We start from the raw sequence: 17,940 nt of genomic DNA on the forward strand, positions 1-17,940 counted from the left end.
CAAATACTTGTACATGGATGTGCATAGCAGCACTACTCACAATAGCCAAAAGGTAAAAACAACCCAAATGTCCATCAATTAATGAGCAGATAAACAAAATGTGCCATATACATACAATGGGATACTACTACACAATAAAAGGTAATAGAATTCTGATGCATGCCACAACATGGATGAACGCTGAAAACATCATGTAAATGAAATGAGGTCAACATTTTGTATGACTCCATTTTATAAAGTATACAAAAGAAGTAAATCTGTAGAGACAGAAAATAGATTGGTGGTTGCCAGAGGCTAGCGGGAGGGGAGAATAGAGGATGACTGTGTAACAAGTAAGGGGGGGTACTTTGGGGATGAGGAAAAGGCTTTGGAACCAGATGAAGGCAGTAGTTACACAGCAATGTGAATGTACTAAATGCTACTGACTTGTACATCTTAACATATTAAAATGGTTTTATGTTAAGTGAATTTCACCTCAATTTTTAAAAAGAGCAATAATGGGAAGAAAGGAATTGGAGACAGTCGGTAAGAAAACTCTTCCAAGGAGGTTTGCAGAAAAGGGGAAGAGAGGCACAGAGCAGCAGCTGAAGGGGGATGTGTGGTCAAGGTGGGGGCTCTTCTAAAACGGAAGATAGAGGACATGCCCGTCTGCAACTGGAGAGAGGGGACCGGAGGCAGAATTGCTGGCAGTAGGTCCTCAGTCTCATGCACAAGAATCAAAGATGCCTCATCCTTAACAGGAGAGGAGGCAGGATACGGGCAGCTTGGTCGAGGCAGCAGTGGAGGCTTGCAGAAATTCTCTTGGGCTAGTTTTTTCTTAGGAGATGTGGGGACGTTAGGAGTGGGGAGAAGGTGTGAAGCAGTTCTCCCAGAGAGTGGGTGGGCAACTAGACTAAGGCAATAGGGAAGCAGTGTTGGGCAGCTTGAACAGCCCACTCAAGGTTAATGGTAGCAAACTGATGAGACTAGTAAGCCCGGTTGTGTGGTTTTTTCCAACTGTATTCAGTTGCCTGGGTAAAGGTGGAGAGCTATTTAATTTATTTATCCCTAAGTTCCCCCGAAGATATCTGACCATAGAAACCTATTAACAGCCCCCAAAGAGTCTACATACAATTCTACTCTACGATTAGATAGATAATGGAGGATAGAAAAATACCAGTACCTCTTTCTAACCAGCAATAGATAGATAAATGATAAGGGAGGGGCCAGGTCTGGAGGCCCACAGGGGAACACAGGCATTAGACTGGCCAGGAGGGCACCCATTAAGAGGGAGTAAGAGGGAGAACAAAATGGCACAGCTGTCAGAGTCTGAGCTTTGGAGTCAGATTTCCACTCCAGCTCAGTGATATTGGGCAAATGAATCTCTGTGAGATGTATCATAAAATGGGGGAACTATCAACTGCCTTTCAAGGATGTTATGAGGATTAATGATGATAAGCACTTAGCACTCAAGTTTCTAGCATATAACGGGCATCCAATCTAAGGAGGGAACTGTCATTATTAACCAGTCAGATCTGCCAGATCAACCAGATATGAAAGATGATGCAACCAAAACACTGTCAACCCAGGTGCCCAACCACCTGTGCACTAGGATGGTCTCTGGGGAATCTCAAAGAGTTGACATGACTCCCTGTCAATCTACAGTGAGGAACTTCACCAGTCAAGATGCAACCTGCCTGCTTTAGCTCAAGAGTAAGTTGGTGTTTCTAGCTCTCAAGTTAATGTGCAAAAATGAAGCACCCTCCACTTCCTATAAAACAGTACATTTTGCAAAAGCTGCCATGCATCCCAGTATCGTGTGTTTAATGTTTGAGGTAATTTTAGACTTACAGAAAATTACAAAAACAGTACAGAGTTCAGTACCCTTCAGCCAGCTTCTTCCAATGTTAACATCTTACATAACCATAATACAACTGCCAAAATCAGGAAAATAACTCTGATAAATTACTATTAACTACTTGACAGACCTTATTTGAATGCTGCCAGCTTTGCCTCTGATGTTCTTTTTCTCATGCAGGATCCAATCCTGGATCCCACATTGGATTTAGTTCTCAAGTCTTTGCTAGCATCTGCCCACCTGTGACAGTTCCTCTCTGTCTTTGTCTTTCACAGCCTTGACATCTGCCAAGAGAACTGGTCAAGTATTTTACAAAATGTCCCTCGATTTGGGTTTGTCTGTTGTTTTCTCATGATAGAGTCAGATTGTGCATTTTGAGTAAGAATCCTCCTGATGGGATGTTTTGCCCTTCTTGGTGCATCAAAAGGGGGCACATCACAGGGGCGCCTGGGTGGTTCAGTCAATTAAGGGTCCAACTTCGGCTCAGGTCATGATCTCACAGTTTGTGGGTTCGAGCCCTGTATCAGGTTCTGTGCTGACAGCTTGGAGCCCGGAGCCGGCCTCCGATTCTTTGTCACCCTCTCCTCTCTCTGCCCTCTCCTACTCATGCTCTTTCTCTCTCAAAAATAAATAAACATTTAAAAAGGGGAGGCACATCACAAAAGAGTCTCTACATCTCAGTCCTGGTGCTGGCACTCTAAGGTGGTGTTTGCTGGGCTTCTGCACCCATATCATATTTGATGCAGTGTAAAATAGAATCCCAGCCTTTCTCCTGGTCATAATGGAAAAAACTAGATATTTCCATTCACATCCCAACAGCTGCACACCAATAAATGTAATTGTGCTCAGCACTCAAAGGGTTTACTTTTATTTCTTTCTTTTGATTATACTGCAGGCTATTTTAACCCCAAATATGTTTAAAAGAGGAAAGAGAGAATTTTAGTGACACCCCCAGCCCATGGCACCGACTCAGCCATACCCAGAATCCCTTCTCAACCTAAGTGCCCCCAAGTCCCACATGAGAACTCAGGTATCAAAAGAAACAAGAACAAAAATCATCAACCCCATGATGAGTACCATGTTCAAGTCTCTTTACATACATCATCTCTGTTTCTCAGAACTTTGAGGATATATGTTATTAGCTACATTTGAGGAAATGAGGAAAGCTCAGAGAATTTAACTAGTTTGACTCCTATCAAACCTAATATAGTAGAGCATGACCTCTAGACCACCTGATGCTCAGCCTCCTGACATGGCACCTGCTGAAATATTTAGTCTGACCAGTGTGGGAGGAACGTATCTTTCCTAGGCTCAGCCCCACAAATGCTAACAAAATGTATAATCCAGTCATAATGACAACTACTCTTTATATGGTGTGATCCTTCCCTGGATATTCTCTTTTTTAATTTCATAACAGCTATAAGATATGTTTGTAATCCATTTCACAGAGGTCAGAAAGAGCAAATAACATGTCCAATGTCCAATATCCAAAACCAAAACCAAAACCCTAACCTAAGTCTGGCCATGCCTCTAATTTATAGGAAATATGCCACAAAGATACGATCAGCATAATCCAAACTGATAAATTCCATAAGAAAACAACCTGGTTTTTTCCCCTTGCACTTTAGAGAAGTGAGAGAGAACCCATAAATTAAAAGATACATAAAAGACACTTTTATAAATATCAGATGTGGAGCTTGTTTGGATCCTATTTCAAACAAAGTGTAAAAAGAAAAAGAAAATTTATGACATTGGATTCTATTGATATTAAGAATTATTGATTTGTTCAGACATGATAATGACATTTTAGTTCTGTTTTTAAAAGGCCCTTATCTGCTTTCCTTTTGGTGGCACACAGAGGCAAGATGGTGGTGCAAATCTCCAATGAAGAGGCAGTGTGTCACTGATGGCATCTTCAAAGCTGAACTGAATGAGCTTCTCACTTGGGAACTGACTCAAGATGGCTACTCTGGAGTTGAGGTCTGAATTACACCAACCAGGACAGAAATCATTATCCCGGCCACCAGGACATAGAATGTCCTTGGTGAGATGGGCCAGCAGACCCGGGAATTGACTGCTGTGGTTCAGAAGAGATTTGGCTCCCCTGAGGGCAGTGTAGGGCTTCATGTTGAAAAGGTGGCCACAGAAGGTCTGTGTGCTATTGCCCAGGCAGAGTCTCTGGGTTACACACTCCTAGGAGGCCTTCCTGTGTGGAGGGCCTGCTAGGGTGTGCTATGGGTCATCATGGAGAGTGGGGCCAAAGGCTGCAAAGTCATGGAGTCTGGGAAACTCTGAGGACAGAGGGCTAAATCCATGAAGTTTGTGGGTGGCCTGATGATTCACAGTGGGGACCCGTGAACTGCTCAGACAGAGTGTGCTGGGCATCAAAGTGAAGATCATGCTTCCCTGGAGCCCAAGTGGTAAGAATGGTGCTAAGAAGCCCCTGCCTGATCAGGTGAGCACTGTGGACCCCAAAGACGGGGTACTTCCCACCACCCCCATCGAAACAGAAGGGTGGGAAGTCAGAGCCACCTGCCACGCCACACCCAGTACCCACAGCATAACAGGGTCTCCTTGGCAGCTGGATCTGGAGTCTGGATATTGCTCTATAAGGACTTTTCATAAAATCTTTGAAAAAGAAAAAAAATCATAAAAATTAACAAAGGGTCCTTATCTTTTTAGAGATTCATATTGAAATATCTATGAATGAAAGAACATGACATCTTGCATTCTATTAAAAATTATATTGGGGGGAAGAGTAGACGCTGTTACCATTGAAACAAATTGGCCATCAGTTAACAGCCATTGAAGCTGAGTGATGGGTAAATGGGGGGGGGGGGGGTTCACTATACTACTTTCCACATTTTTGTGTATATTTGAAATTCTCCCTAATAAAATCTTACAAAAGAAAAAAAAAATGCCCAAGATCACACATATTGCAGATGAAGGGCAGAGTCAGGACCTGAACTCAGGAGATCCAAGTCCAAACACTGACTTCCTCTCATCCCTACTGTACCTAGATATCTCTCCTATACATTTATCCTATTTCAAAGCTTCTGTCTCAAAAGGAAATGCCACAACAAATCATTCTTAGAAGCCCAGAGTTTCTTCAATGAATGCTGCAATACAACATATAAAATACAGCTGTCAGAGAAACAAGTATTAGTGTATTTGCTGTGCATACAGAGCAAATCAGAGAATGAGCCAACCAAGAGAACTAAGAGTCCCCTAATTGAGAAATGTATAAAATAGGCCTTCAGAACCAAGAAGAGCTGTTTGTAATAAACACAGAAAAAGTTCTCTTATGATCTAAGTAATGATGCATATTTAACACTTTAAAAAGTGCTCTCAGGGGAACCTGGGTGGCTCAGTCGATTGAGGGTCTGACTTCAGCTCAGGTCATGATCTTGCAGTTCGTGGGTTCAAGCCCCACTGCTGTCAGTATGGAGCCTGCTTCAGATTCTGTATCTCCCTCTCTCTCTGCCCCTTCCCTGCTCATGCTCTCTCTCTCAAAAATGAAAAAACAGGGCACCTGAGTGGCTCAGTTGGTAAGTGTCTGACTTCAACTCAGGTCAGTTTGAGCCCCTCAAATGTCACATCGGGCTCTGTGCTGAGAGCTCAGAGCCTGGAACCTGCTTCAGAGTCTGTGTCTCCCTCTCTCTCTGCCCCTCCCCCACTCATGTTCTGTCTCTCTCAAAAATAAAGCATTAAAAAAATTTTAATGAAAAAATAAACTTTAATTTTGAAAAAAAGAAAAGAAAAAGTGCTCTCAGATTAATTAATTCATCTTAGGCTCTCAAAAATTCCTTGAGATAATTTGGAGTACATAAGTAACATCCCTACCTTTAAAAATGAACCAAATGAGACATAAAGAGGTCAAGATTTGATACGTGGATGGGGACTCAAAGTCAGGATTTCATTCATTCATTAATTCATTCATTAATTCAACAAGCACTGACACCCAGCCTGCTTTCTATTCTAAGTGCCTGGGATATAGAGATTCTAGAGACCTAGGGTCTCTGGGCTAGAGGACTTTAGGATTTCCCCATGCCCTTCTAACAGAGAGTCCAGGCAGGCAGCCCTTTCCCAAAGCCCATCTCCTGCCCACTCCCCATCCTGAGTCCCACATACATCCAGGATTCTGCAGAAACAGGTGGGCTCTCGGTGGTTCCTGGGGAGCCTTGTGCATTTAAAGCCTGAATGAAGATCATCATTTTCCTGGTTGAATCTCTTCTATTTGCCTTCTCATCAGTATCCAGAGCAGGGTATGTATTTCCACACGCAATAAATGACTCCAGAAAAGGAGTGGTGTCAACTTCATCCGCAGAAAAATAAATCACATTTATATCATTCAACTAATATTTATTGAACACTTACTATCAGCCAGGTACATGAGGGACCAATACGATGAATATAAGACAGTCTCAGCCATCCAAGAGCCTACGATCAATAGGGGCTATGAGCACATACTTAACAGCATTAGGGGCGATGTTATTTTGTGTAACATACAATTGACTTTTTAACACTTAAAACTTTGAGAAGTCATAAGCTTTTCTTATTCTTTTTCTTGTTTCTCATGGCAACGTCCACTGACCTACACCTCACAATAAGCCACATGTTGCCATATATTATAAATTCAACTCAGAAAAGAGGAGAGGGCTTGGGGAAGGATGAAAGGGCTTCTTAGAATTGATTGAAATATAAGGACTGACATCTCATTTTAAAGAACTTATTTTAAAAGAAAAGCACAGTCTAGGGATCACATGCAGCTGGGGGGAATCAAGGAAGTCTCAAGGAGGATGTAGCTTCTGAGGAAGACCTGGAAGAACAGGAGAATCCTGTGAGTAGATGTGGGAGGGCACTCCCAGTGCAGCAGTGGCCCAAGCAAAGTGACAAAGGGTCAAGAAAAGGGCAAAACACACCCTAGCTACTAAGAATGTAATCCTTTAGGAAGGAGCACACATGTGCATCTAAGAGTTGCCCTGGGATGCTTATGAACCGTCCTGTGTCCCACTACTAGGGATTCTGACTCAGACGGTCAAGAGAGTGGACTCTGGGAATCTGTAGGTATGGGTGGATTGTGGACAATACTATGAGAATCAGTTGTAAGGAGGTATGGGTGAGAGACAGAACACAGACTTCATGGGGCAGGGATCACACAGACAAATGCCACGTGATTGCCACAATCAGAATTACACCTGTCAAAGTGAGGTCACCAGACCAGCAGTAGCATCACCCGGGAACTTGTTAGAAACACAAATTCTTGGGGCGCCTGGGTGGCTCAGTTGGTTAAGCTCCTGAGTCTTGGTTTCATCCCAGGTCATCTCACAGTTTGTGAGTTCTAACTGCGAGCAGGGCTCCACCCTTGGGATTCTCTCTCTCCCTCTCTCTCTGCCCCTCCCTGCCTCTCGAAAGAAAGAAAGAAAGAAAGAAAGAAAGAAAGAAAGAAAGAAAGATTTTTTTAATTAAAAAAAAAAGAAATACAAATTCTCAGACCCTATCCCAAAATCTACTAAATCGGCAACTCTGGGGTGGGATCCAACAGTGTTTTAACAAGCCCTCTGGTGATTCTGATGCCTGCTCGAGCTGGAAAGCACCACTCTGAGTTCACCCTGGCAATGGTGTGTTATGGCCAAAATTGCATTAAAATTCCCACTAACTGCTGTCCTGGCTAAACTCAAATTATTGTTGTTATTCCGTCTTTTCTTCCCTAAAAGGGGAGGGGCTGCAAACCAGCATGGTTTGAACGACTTACTAATCTGCTTTATAAGTCATTAATAATTTAATGCTTGACCAAGGACTGCAAAAGTATTAAAATGAGAGTGCTTAGTCAGCACTTCCTAAACTTTCAGGTGCATACGAATCACCTGGAGATCTTGTCCAGGTAAAGATTATGAATCCATAAGACTGACTTAGGGCCTAGGCTTCTGCATTTCAAACAAGCTCCCTGGTGATGCTGTTGCTACCAGCCCACAGCCCATACTTGGAGTGGCAAGAAATTACCTAATTCTACAAGTCTAAAAGCCCCTGTGGCAGGACACCATCTCCCCACCAGCTGGGCTTTCCTCTCTGACCTGCCCCACCCCCACCCCATGATATGCTCCAGCGGCCCCTCTGCCCACTCTCCCCACACACTCCCTGTGCCTTCTTTCCCTTTTCTCCTCATCAGCCACTGCATGGAAACTTCCACTGGTACAGCCCCCTGCCCGAGAAGAGGGGCTTTCTGGGCCCACATGCCAGCAGAGGGAGTTAATGCGCTGCCCCAAGCACCTCCACCTTCCTCCAGAGAGACTCTGGCAAGAGGAAGGATCTGGCTCATTTGTTTGCAGAGCTAAGTATGCATTATTTAAAACACTAACTGTCAGCTTTAGCTTCATCTGAGGCTGTAAATCAACAGTCATTCCTCAGGGCCAGAGGGTCTCTTGTCACCCTCCCATGAGCTCCATCAGTGGAGAACAGTCAAAATCCCAGCTGGGACCACCGCATTAACTCAGTTAAAAAAAAATGTGATGCAGGCAGACACACATCCTTAACAAGTGTAAGTGCAGTTTCATCCTGCTGGATACACTGCGTCAGTCGCCTGTCCCACACGCTCATCAAGTATTCTGTGGTTATGAAACGTTTATGCTAACAAAACTGCAGAGTTGCAGCTCAAGACGTCACTGTAAATATTTATTAACCACGGCCATCAAGACAACAGCTTCTCTTACTTCAAGGTCCATTTTCTGGTTTGACCCACCAAGTGGTCCAATCCCTACTCTCTCTGTCCCTCTCTTAAAAAAAAAAAAAAAAAAAAAAGGTACTTCTTATATAAAACTGTTTTGTGAAAATCCACACGACCTCTTTAGAACAGCTCCACCAAAATTAATAAAAGGTTTCTGATATACAAACCAGGACAATAACATTTGAGCTCGATGAGTGGGGAGTAGCTTTGTGGATGCTCTTTCTGTGCATAAGATCATAAAATGATGATTTAATCACTGGGGAATATTTATCACAAATAGTGTCAGATGATGTACTGTAAAATTTATGCATCTAAAAGCTCGAGTGTACAATATAAAGAGATTGCTCAGATGTTTTGGACTTATTGGCCCAGCTCCACTGTTTATTACATGGAGGCTTAATACTATAATAGGCTCTCTTTGAAGACTTCCTGTTGAAAAAAAAAAAAAGAAAGCCATTCAACAAATTATATTTACTGTGTACACTCAACAAAGGAGAAAAAAATAGCACCATCCCGATGACTCTCTAATGAAGGACAGGGAAAAAGTCTGAGGAATCATAAATCTGGCTATAAGGAAAGATGAGGGAAAATACACCAAGAATAGAAACACTTTGTGCTTTCAAAATGGATTCAAGAACCACCAACATATCCGTAGTATAAGCAGAAACCATCAAATACAAAGACTGGCTAATAAAAATTTCAAGGTATGATTATAATTAGATAGCTATCCACAACTCCATTACTCAGTTCTCATAAAGCTTGCCACTCAGCACTGAAGCAATAACTTTTTTTTTTTGGGGGGGGGGCTGGCCATTTTTATTCTAGGCTGAAAGGAAAATGTAGGAGAAAACCATAAAGAGATGCATGGAGAGCTTCTGGAATGGAAGGTAAAACCTGACTTCTAGTCTGAAACTCTCAGAGAATCTACAATATCAGCTAAGTGGGGGCACCTCACCAGAAACCCAGTGTTTCCATATCACATTCTGTTTGTGGTTACCTTCCTAGACCTCCCTGCACTGCTGGCCCCACCACCCGGCGGCTCTAGTAAGGGCTGCTTTTACTTTAGAAAAATACAAAATCTCCACCTGACTCCTCTAATTGTCTGGTGCGTATTCACAATGTTCCTGGACCTGTACACAGCAGAGTCCCAGGCACCAATTAAAATTTTCAAAAGGAGAAAGATGTGTCTACCTTCTTCTCTAGCATCTCTATTCCCAGTGACCAGAGCACAAGCCAGGCCACTGGGATGAATTCAGTACCTCCAAAGGAATGAATGAAAGTTCCCACAAACTTTTTCCACAAGCATATAAAGCCATAACAAAGGGACACCTGGGTGGCTCAGTTGGTTGAGCATCTGACTTCGGCTCAGGTCATGATCTCGAGGTTCATGAGTTTGAGCCCCACACTGGGCTCACTGCTGTCAGCCAGTCCGCACAGAGCCTGCTTCAGATCTTCTGTCCCCCTCTCTCTGTCCCTCCCCTGCTTGCGCTCTTCCCCCACCCCCCCCCCCCACCAAAAAAAAAAAAAAAAAAATTAAAGCCTTAACCAAAACTCTCAGTAAGATCATGGGGCCCTGTCTGTTCAATTATTCAACAAATATTTCTTGAAAGCCTGTTTTGGATGCTAGGACATACCAGCACACAAAACAGTCCCTGCCTTCATGGAACTGATACTCTAGTTGGGAAAGCAGATAACAAGCTAATGATACCTATGTCAGGTAATGAATGCTACCAAAAAAGTAAGCCAGGATAAGAGCTCCCCAGAGCATCCCAGTAGGGTGGTTTACAGGAGAAGATCTTTGGTGAACAGTAAAGTAGAAATCTGAGGAGGTGAGAAATGTAGTCATGAGATGATACAGGGAAAAGCACACCAGGCAGAGGGAACAGCAAGTGCAAAGTCCCTGCAAGGGGGCCAGATGCAGAGACCAGAGATAAAAGGTAGAGGAAATGGCTGGAGGTGTGGGGAAGATAATGTACCGCAATGTTCTTAAACCTGGAACTTATAACCCACTTGTGAGTCACAACCACCATTTTAAGTCAAAACCACCATTTTAAAAAATGGTCAAAACCACCATTTTAAAAAGTCAAAACCACCATTTTAAAAAATGAAACAGGGGTTCGTGGGGTGGCTCAGTCGGTCAAGCGTCTGACTTTGGCACAGGTCATGATCTCACGGTTTGTGGGTTCGAGCCCCACATCAGACTGTGCTGACAGCTCGGAGCCTGGAGCCTGCTTCCGATTCTGTCTCCCTCTCTCTCTGGCCTCCCCTGCTCGTGCTCTGTCTCTCTCCGTCTCAAACAAACAAACATTAAAAAAAATTAATAAATTAATTAATTAATGAAATAGAACAGGGGCGCCTGGATGGCTCAGGTGGTTAAGCATTCGACTCATGATTTCAGCTCAGGTCATGATCTTACGGTTCGCGGTATGAAGCCCCGTAACTGGCTCTGCACCGACACTGTGGAGCCTGCCTGGGATTCTCTCTCCCTCTCTCCCCCTGTGTCCCTCCCCCGGTCTCTCTCAAAAATAAATAAACTTTTAAAAAAACACTTTGATATGAACATAGATTTTTTTTTACACAATTGTGCTTACATATTCACTAAATAGTTTCATGCTACAAAAATTCTCCTGAGGTGAGGTGCTGAAAAATCTCATATTTCAACTGCTAAATGAATAATAAAAACAACATTATTGCTGGTCTTCAAAGCTGTCAATCCCGAGCTTACAACTACACTCCTTTTAAAAAATAATAATAGGTGGGGCGCCTCGGTGGCTCAGTCAGTTAAGTGACCAACTCCTGATTTCGGCTCAGGTCGTGATCTCACGGTTGGTGAAATGGAGCCCTGTGTCAGACTCTGTGCTGACAGCGTGCAGCCCCCTTGGGATTCTCTGTCTCTCCCTTTCTCTGCCTCTCTACCCCCCATAATAAATACATACATACATACATACATACATAAAAATGTTAAAAAACGAAACAGAACAGAATGAAATAGAAATTACCACTGTGCACTGTCTATAGTAAGTCTAAATACCATTTGGTGAAATTCGGGTGATGAGGGAGGGGGGCTTCCTCGGTCACATATGGTGCATCTGTGCTGCAGTACAATATAAAATGTGCTTCTCACAGTGAATTACAATAAAAACAAAATGAACACAGGGCTTTATAAATCTGTGCCATCCAACTAGCCACATGTGGCTATTTAAATTTAAATTAACCAAAATTAATGAAAATTTAAAATTCAGTTCCTCAGTCACACTAGCCACATTTCAAGTGTTCAATAGCCACATGTGGCTGGTGGCTACTGCATTAAACAGAGCAGATATAAAACATTTCCATTAGAATGCTGAAAGTTCTCTTGGAAAGCAGTTATACAGATTGTTCTGTCTCTGAGTCTGTGACCCTCTAATGTCACCTGATAGAATTACAAGTGTGTCTAGGATGATCAGATGAATGAGTTTTCTGAATAAAAGGCTCTGAATTTATATTGTCTCGTAATACAGCTGGCATCCAGCTGGAGATAAAACCAAAATATGCTGAAAATCACCCTGACGCCGAGCAGCCATATGCATGGGCTGGTGAGAGTCAGTCTGCCTCGATTTCCTTCTCCATAAAGTAACTATTAATAAATAATCACCCATTATTTGTTTCGAATTATAAGGATTTCCTAGGGGAAAAAACTACAAAATTTATAGAGTCCCAAAGTAGAACACTTCAGACATGGGCAGCTGACCAACTGTGGTACAACAGTGTGATTTTTAAAAATCCATTTCCTGGCCCTGAGCAAGGGCTGAAACCAAATCCAGTGAGGCATAATACTGCCACATGTGACCCTAATGATTATCAACCAGGATTCTCATCAGAAGTCCCGCAGCCCGAGAAGCAGTGATATCTCACATGGAGAGTTTTCAAGGCACCTAACTCAGGGGTGGTCGCCCTACCACAGGATAGGTCCTCATCCCGTGGTATCTGGGGCTGGCTGCTGCTTGAAGGGGGTCTTTTACATGGTTGGGAATCATCAGTGTTTACAGCTCCTTCACTTTGGCCCTCTCTCCTGGCAATAATGTGAAGAAAGATGCCTATGGATGTGAGGGTCCCATCTCAGGCTCTGACTTCTGTGTAGCTTAGAAAGGAAATGAATGAGCCAGCATGAGCAATGTGGGCCAGGGAGTGACGACAGGGACTTGGCTGTTCCACTGGGCACCGCAAACAGATGCTGCTCCCTCTTAGAACAAGAAGGAGCAATGTTTACCTTGCATTCACACCTTCCATTGCAGCAGGACCTTGGTCCCCTTCCAGCTGCAGCCTGGAAAGTGTACCTGCCTTCTGGGTCCAGATGTAGGCATGCGAAGAAGGACCCCAAATGGGCATGTTACCCAAGGATAGTACATCCATACATTCAGAAGCCAAATTCAGAACAGGTAATCTGACTCCTAAGACTGATAATAGGATGGAGTACATATTTGAAATTGAAACTGCCTGAAAATCCATAATGGACACCACTTTGTGCAACCCAGATGCATATTGTGCAATCCAGCATCTTCACACAGGTGCCTAGAACACCATGTGCACTTGATAAATGTTTTCGAATGAGTAAATGATTGAATATGAAATGTATAATGCCCTACATTAACCTAAAATGGCTACAATTTCATCTGTCTTTCTGAAGCAGGAAGCAGGGAAAAGTAGACTTGCTTTGCCTAATATTTCACCAGTCTTATCAATAATGCACTGAGGAAAGAAACCATAAAGGAAAAGATTCATTGATTTGGCTATATTAAATGTCAGGTGTCAAAAAACACCATAAAAATTAAAAGGAAAATGATAAACTGGGAGGCAAATACCTGCACAACATATGATAAAATATAATATGATGACTCTATAAAGGGGTCTTCAAATCAATTGGAAAAATATACAGTGGCTTAATAGAAAAATGGGTGAAGTGGTGCGCCTGGGTGGCTCTGTCGGTTAAGCGTCCGACTTCAGCTCAGGTCACGATCTCACAGTCCGTGAGTTCGAGCCCCACATCGGGCTCTGGGCTGACGGCTCAGAGCCTGGAGCCTGCTTCCGATTCTGTGTCTCCCTCTCTCTCTGCCCCTCCCCCATTCATGCTCTGTCTCTCTCTGTCTCAAAAAAAATAAATAAACGTTAAAAAAAAAAAGAAAAGAAAAATGGGTGAAGAATATGAATAGAATCTTTAACACACACATACAACACACACACAGCTGACAGACACATAAAAAACACAAAGTTCAACCTCTCTGTGCTAATCAAAAAAACGCACATTAAAACAACAATATGATCTATGATACCATTTTCAACTATCAAATTGGCAAAAGTCTTCCGTTGTTTTCCTTCTTAGTGACAACACCCAATACTGGCAAGGTTGTGGAGAAATCAGCTCCCTCCCGCACTTCATACATTCATATAGAAGACAATTTGATAGCATGTGCTAAAAGCCATAAAAATGTGCATCCCTTTTGATCCAGGAACTCCATTCCAGGAATTTATTCTAAGGAAATAATCAGAGATGTAATCAATGATTTATGTGAAAGACATTCATCAGATGTTTATGGTAGGGGAAACCATAAATGGCCTATAAATCCATCAGGAGAAGGTTGTTAAGTGAACTATATTACAAGCCTATGATAGAAACTATCCATCATTTTTTAAGAAGTTCTTTACAATATCACAACAGCCAAAAGTTGGAAGCAACCCAAATGTCCACTGACTGATGAATGGATCAAGAAAATGTGTTATATACATACAATGGAATATTACTCAGCCTTTAAAAGGAAGGAAATCCTTTCACATGCTACAGCATGGATGAGCCCTGAGGATACTCTAAGTGAAATTAGCCCATCACAAAAATACAAGTACTACAGGCCACTTATGTGAAGTATCGAAAGTAGTCAAATTCATAGGAACAGAAAGTAGAATAATGCTTATCAGGGGCTGGCAGGAGGGAGAAATCAGGAGGTGTTGCTTCATGAGTATTGAATTTCAAATTTGCAAAATGGGAAAGTTCTGGAGAACTGTTTGACAAAAGTGTGAATATATTTAACACTACTAAACTGTACGCCTAGAAAATGGTTAAGAAGGTAAATTGTGTGTTCTTTATCACAATTTTTTTAAATGTTTATTTATTTATTTTTGAGGGAGACAGAGAGAGAGAGAGCACAAGTGGGGGAGGGAGGAGAGAGAGAGGGAGACACAGAATCTGAACACACTCCAGGCTCTGAGCTGTCAGCACAGAACCTGACATGGGGCTTGAACTCACAAACCTTGAGATCATGACTTGAGCCAAAGTCGGACACTTAACTGACCGAGCCACTTAACTGACCGAGCTCCCTTTATCAAAATGTTTTTTAAGTTCTTTTACGAGACTATCTAGTCATACATGGTTATTCATTTCATAAATTACCACACCATGGAATATACTTCAAGCTAAATCCATACTGCATTTAGCTTAATTTTTGTGTGATTTCGAAGGCACTTAAGAATGTTGCAGAAACTCATTTATAATGATATTTCCAAAACTACTGACCGCAATATTAACAGATTTCTAAACTTATGTACTCATTGAGAGTGGCAGTTAATAAAAATGCTAGTTAGCAGATTTTCTGAATTAAGAAATTATAATGTCACCAATGTTTTGTCAATGGCTAGTTCAGGATTTTCAGGGAATTTCAAATATTCTGTAACCGTAAACATCCAGCTCCTGGAGACTGAAAGTCCTACATGTGTCACACACAAATCCTTTGTCAGACTCCTGCTCTGATTTACTTTTCGTAAATGTGAACACCTCAAGTAGAGGCACTGGACGTACTTCCATATTCTCACCCTCTCCAACAAGACAGCTCTGCAAAGCTACGTGCAGTGTCCAGATATCTGCGTGGCACACAAGTCCACACCAGTTCATGTAGACCTCTTAGACATTACATTTCTCATTATAATTGTCATCTTCATTGTCTCCCCAGTGCCTGAAACAGTGTTAATAAAGATAAAATACACCTTATACAATAAATAAGTGAAGACAATGACACAGGTTGTACTATAATATAAAAAGAGCATGGGGCGCCTGGGTGGATCTGTCGGTTAAGCACCTGACTTCAGCTCAGGTCATGATCTCACAGTTCGTGGGTTTGAGCCCCGCGTCCAGCTCTGTGCTGACAGCTCAGAGCCTGGAACCTGCTTCGGATTCTGTGTCTCCCTCTCTCACTGCTCCTGTCCCATTCTCTCTCTGTCTCTCTCTGTCTCTCAAAAATAAATAAACATTGAAAAAACAATTTAAATTTTTTTTTAATGTTTATCTTTATTTTTGAGACAGAGAGAGATAGCATGAGCTGGGGAGAGGCAGAGAGAGAGAAGGAGACACAGAACCTGAAGCAGGCTCCACACTCTGAGCTGTCAACACAGAGCCCAACGCGGGGCTCGAACTCGTTAACTGAGAGATCACGGCCTGAGCTGAAGTCAGACGCTCAACTGATTGAGCCACCCAGGCGCCCCAAAAAAACAAGTTAATAAAAAAAAAGACCAAAGTCATCAGAACTTTTAGATACAATTGACCCTTGAACAACAGGGGTTTGAACTGCACAGGTTCACTTATACATGGAATTTTTACAACCCAGGACTATAAATGCATTTTCTCTTCCTTGTGACTTTCTTAACATTCTCTTTTCTCTAGCATATTCTATTTTAAGAATAGAATATATAATAACATACCAAATATGTGATAATCAACTATTTATGTCATTGGTAAGGCTTCCAGCCAACAGTAGGTTGCTAGTAATTAAGTTTTAGGGGAGTCAAGATATCTGCAGATTTTTGAATGCACAGGGATCAGCATCCCTAACCCTTGCCCCCTGGTTGTTCAAGGGTCAAGTGTATTTACATATTTTGCTAAGTGATAACATCACAATCCTAACTCAGCACTGTTAAGAGAAAACATCTTCTCCTAGAATTAATTATTCTAAATCCACGTCCAACAAAAGTCATGTTCCATGGACCACTCACTCTGTAGAATGGTAATAGGTATTTTTTATAAACGGATTCCATGTTCAAATAAATTGGGGAAACTCTGGGGTAAATAAAGTAAAACTGGGTTCTTTGCCTCCAAACTTTACTCATTACTATACACACTATGTACTTTAGTACTAATATTAGAGCAATGCAGTTCCCAGAAACACCATTTCTTGCCCCAATGTAGAACCTAGCCACTTTCCCTGCATAGTGCAGCCCACACAGTCTTATTTATAGCAAGTCTGTAAGGGTGTTGGTAATTCAGGGAATGCCTATATTAGCAAGATTTAGCCAATATACTTAGTCTGCAAAGCAAGCCTCAAAAACAATACGTGTAATTCTTTTTAAATTTGGATATATAACAGGAGTTATTCATATCATAACCCAAGAAGACAAGTTTCCAATAGCCACTGGACATAATGTTGGGTAAACATATAGACTTTTCTTCCTGGGTAGTTCATATAAAATATTCATGTAAGAAATAGAACACTAGCTGATTTAAACATCATCATTTTTATCGGCTATAACACAGGCTTAGAAACCTTTAACTCTAATGGAAATTAAACGCTTTGCATTTAAGATGTTTCCTACTCTGACCTTTAAACATTAAAATAACTAGAAGCGCCACAAAGCAGAAATGATAATGTTTCACTTACATGGTGCTACATTTCAGACCTGTAGTTGTAAAAAGAGGTTTCACCTTCAAGGTCAGAAAGGACAAGACGTCCCGTGTGTAGCTAGAATAAAAAGCATGGCTGGACCACGAGAACCCTCTTCTCCACAAAAGAGGCAAGAGATGGCCCAAATGGAGGATGCCCTGCATGCTTGACATCCAGCAACTCTGTCTCTGACTTGATTTCTCAACAGTCCTCCGTGACTCTGTCTGTGCTGGGGAACGCAAATGAGTTTTCCTCATACAAATGGACTGTTCCTGAAAATATGAATACATGGAATGTCATGGAGAGCACTAGAAGAGCTCACTCCTTAAAAAGAAAACTAAGAGAGCTCCCTCATAATAAGAAAACTATAACAAACACTCCCTTGTCATTTAAAATGTTACTAGCACTTGTGTCCCTCCCATCAGAATTTTACAAATCAGAAAAACAAAAATTAAGTGTAAGTAAAAAATGAAAATAAAACAAAGCAAACAAGGCTAGGTATAATGAACCAGGAGTTTCCAGTTTTTAACTTTGCCAAATAAAGGTGTCTAAACATTGAAACAAAATGACAACCACCACCACAAAATTCCTACCATGCACTAGCAGAGAGATTCACCACCCTGGCTGCACAACAGAGTCACCTGGAGAGCACCAAACCCACACCAGTGCCTGGTCTGTCCCAGGATTCAGATTCAGTTATC

At 42.0% G+C, this 17,940-nt stretch overlaps 1 protein-coding gene and 1 pseudogene across 2 annotated transcripts in view; one reads left to right on the top strand and one right to left on the bottom strand.

Annotated features, from left to right (window-relative positions):
* KIAA1549L (KIAA1549 like) overlaps nucleotides 1–17,940 on the bottom strand; it is a 267,293-nt gene that overhangs the window by 214,471 nt on the left and 34,882 nt on the right. The window lies entirely within an intron of this gene.
* On the top strand, nucleotides 3,837–4,401 carry LOC132661611 (small ribosomal subunit protein uS3 pseudogene; annotated as a pseudogene).

This window comes from Panthera onca, chromosome D1, assembly GCF_046562875.1.
Source record: "Panthera onca isolate mPanOnc1 chromosome D1, mPanOnc1 haplotype 2, whole genome shotgun sequence".
NCBI lineage: Eukaryota > Metazoa > Chordata > Mammalia > Carnivora > Felidae > Panthera > Panthera onca.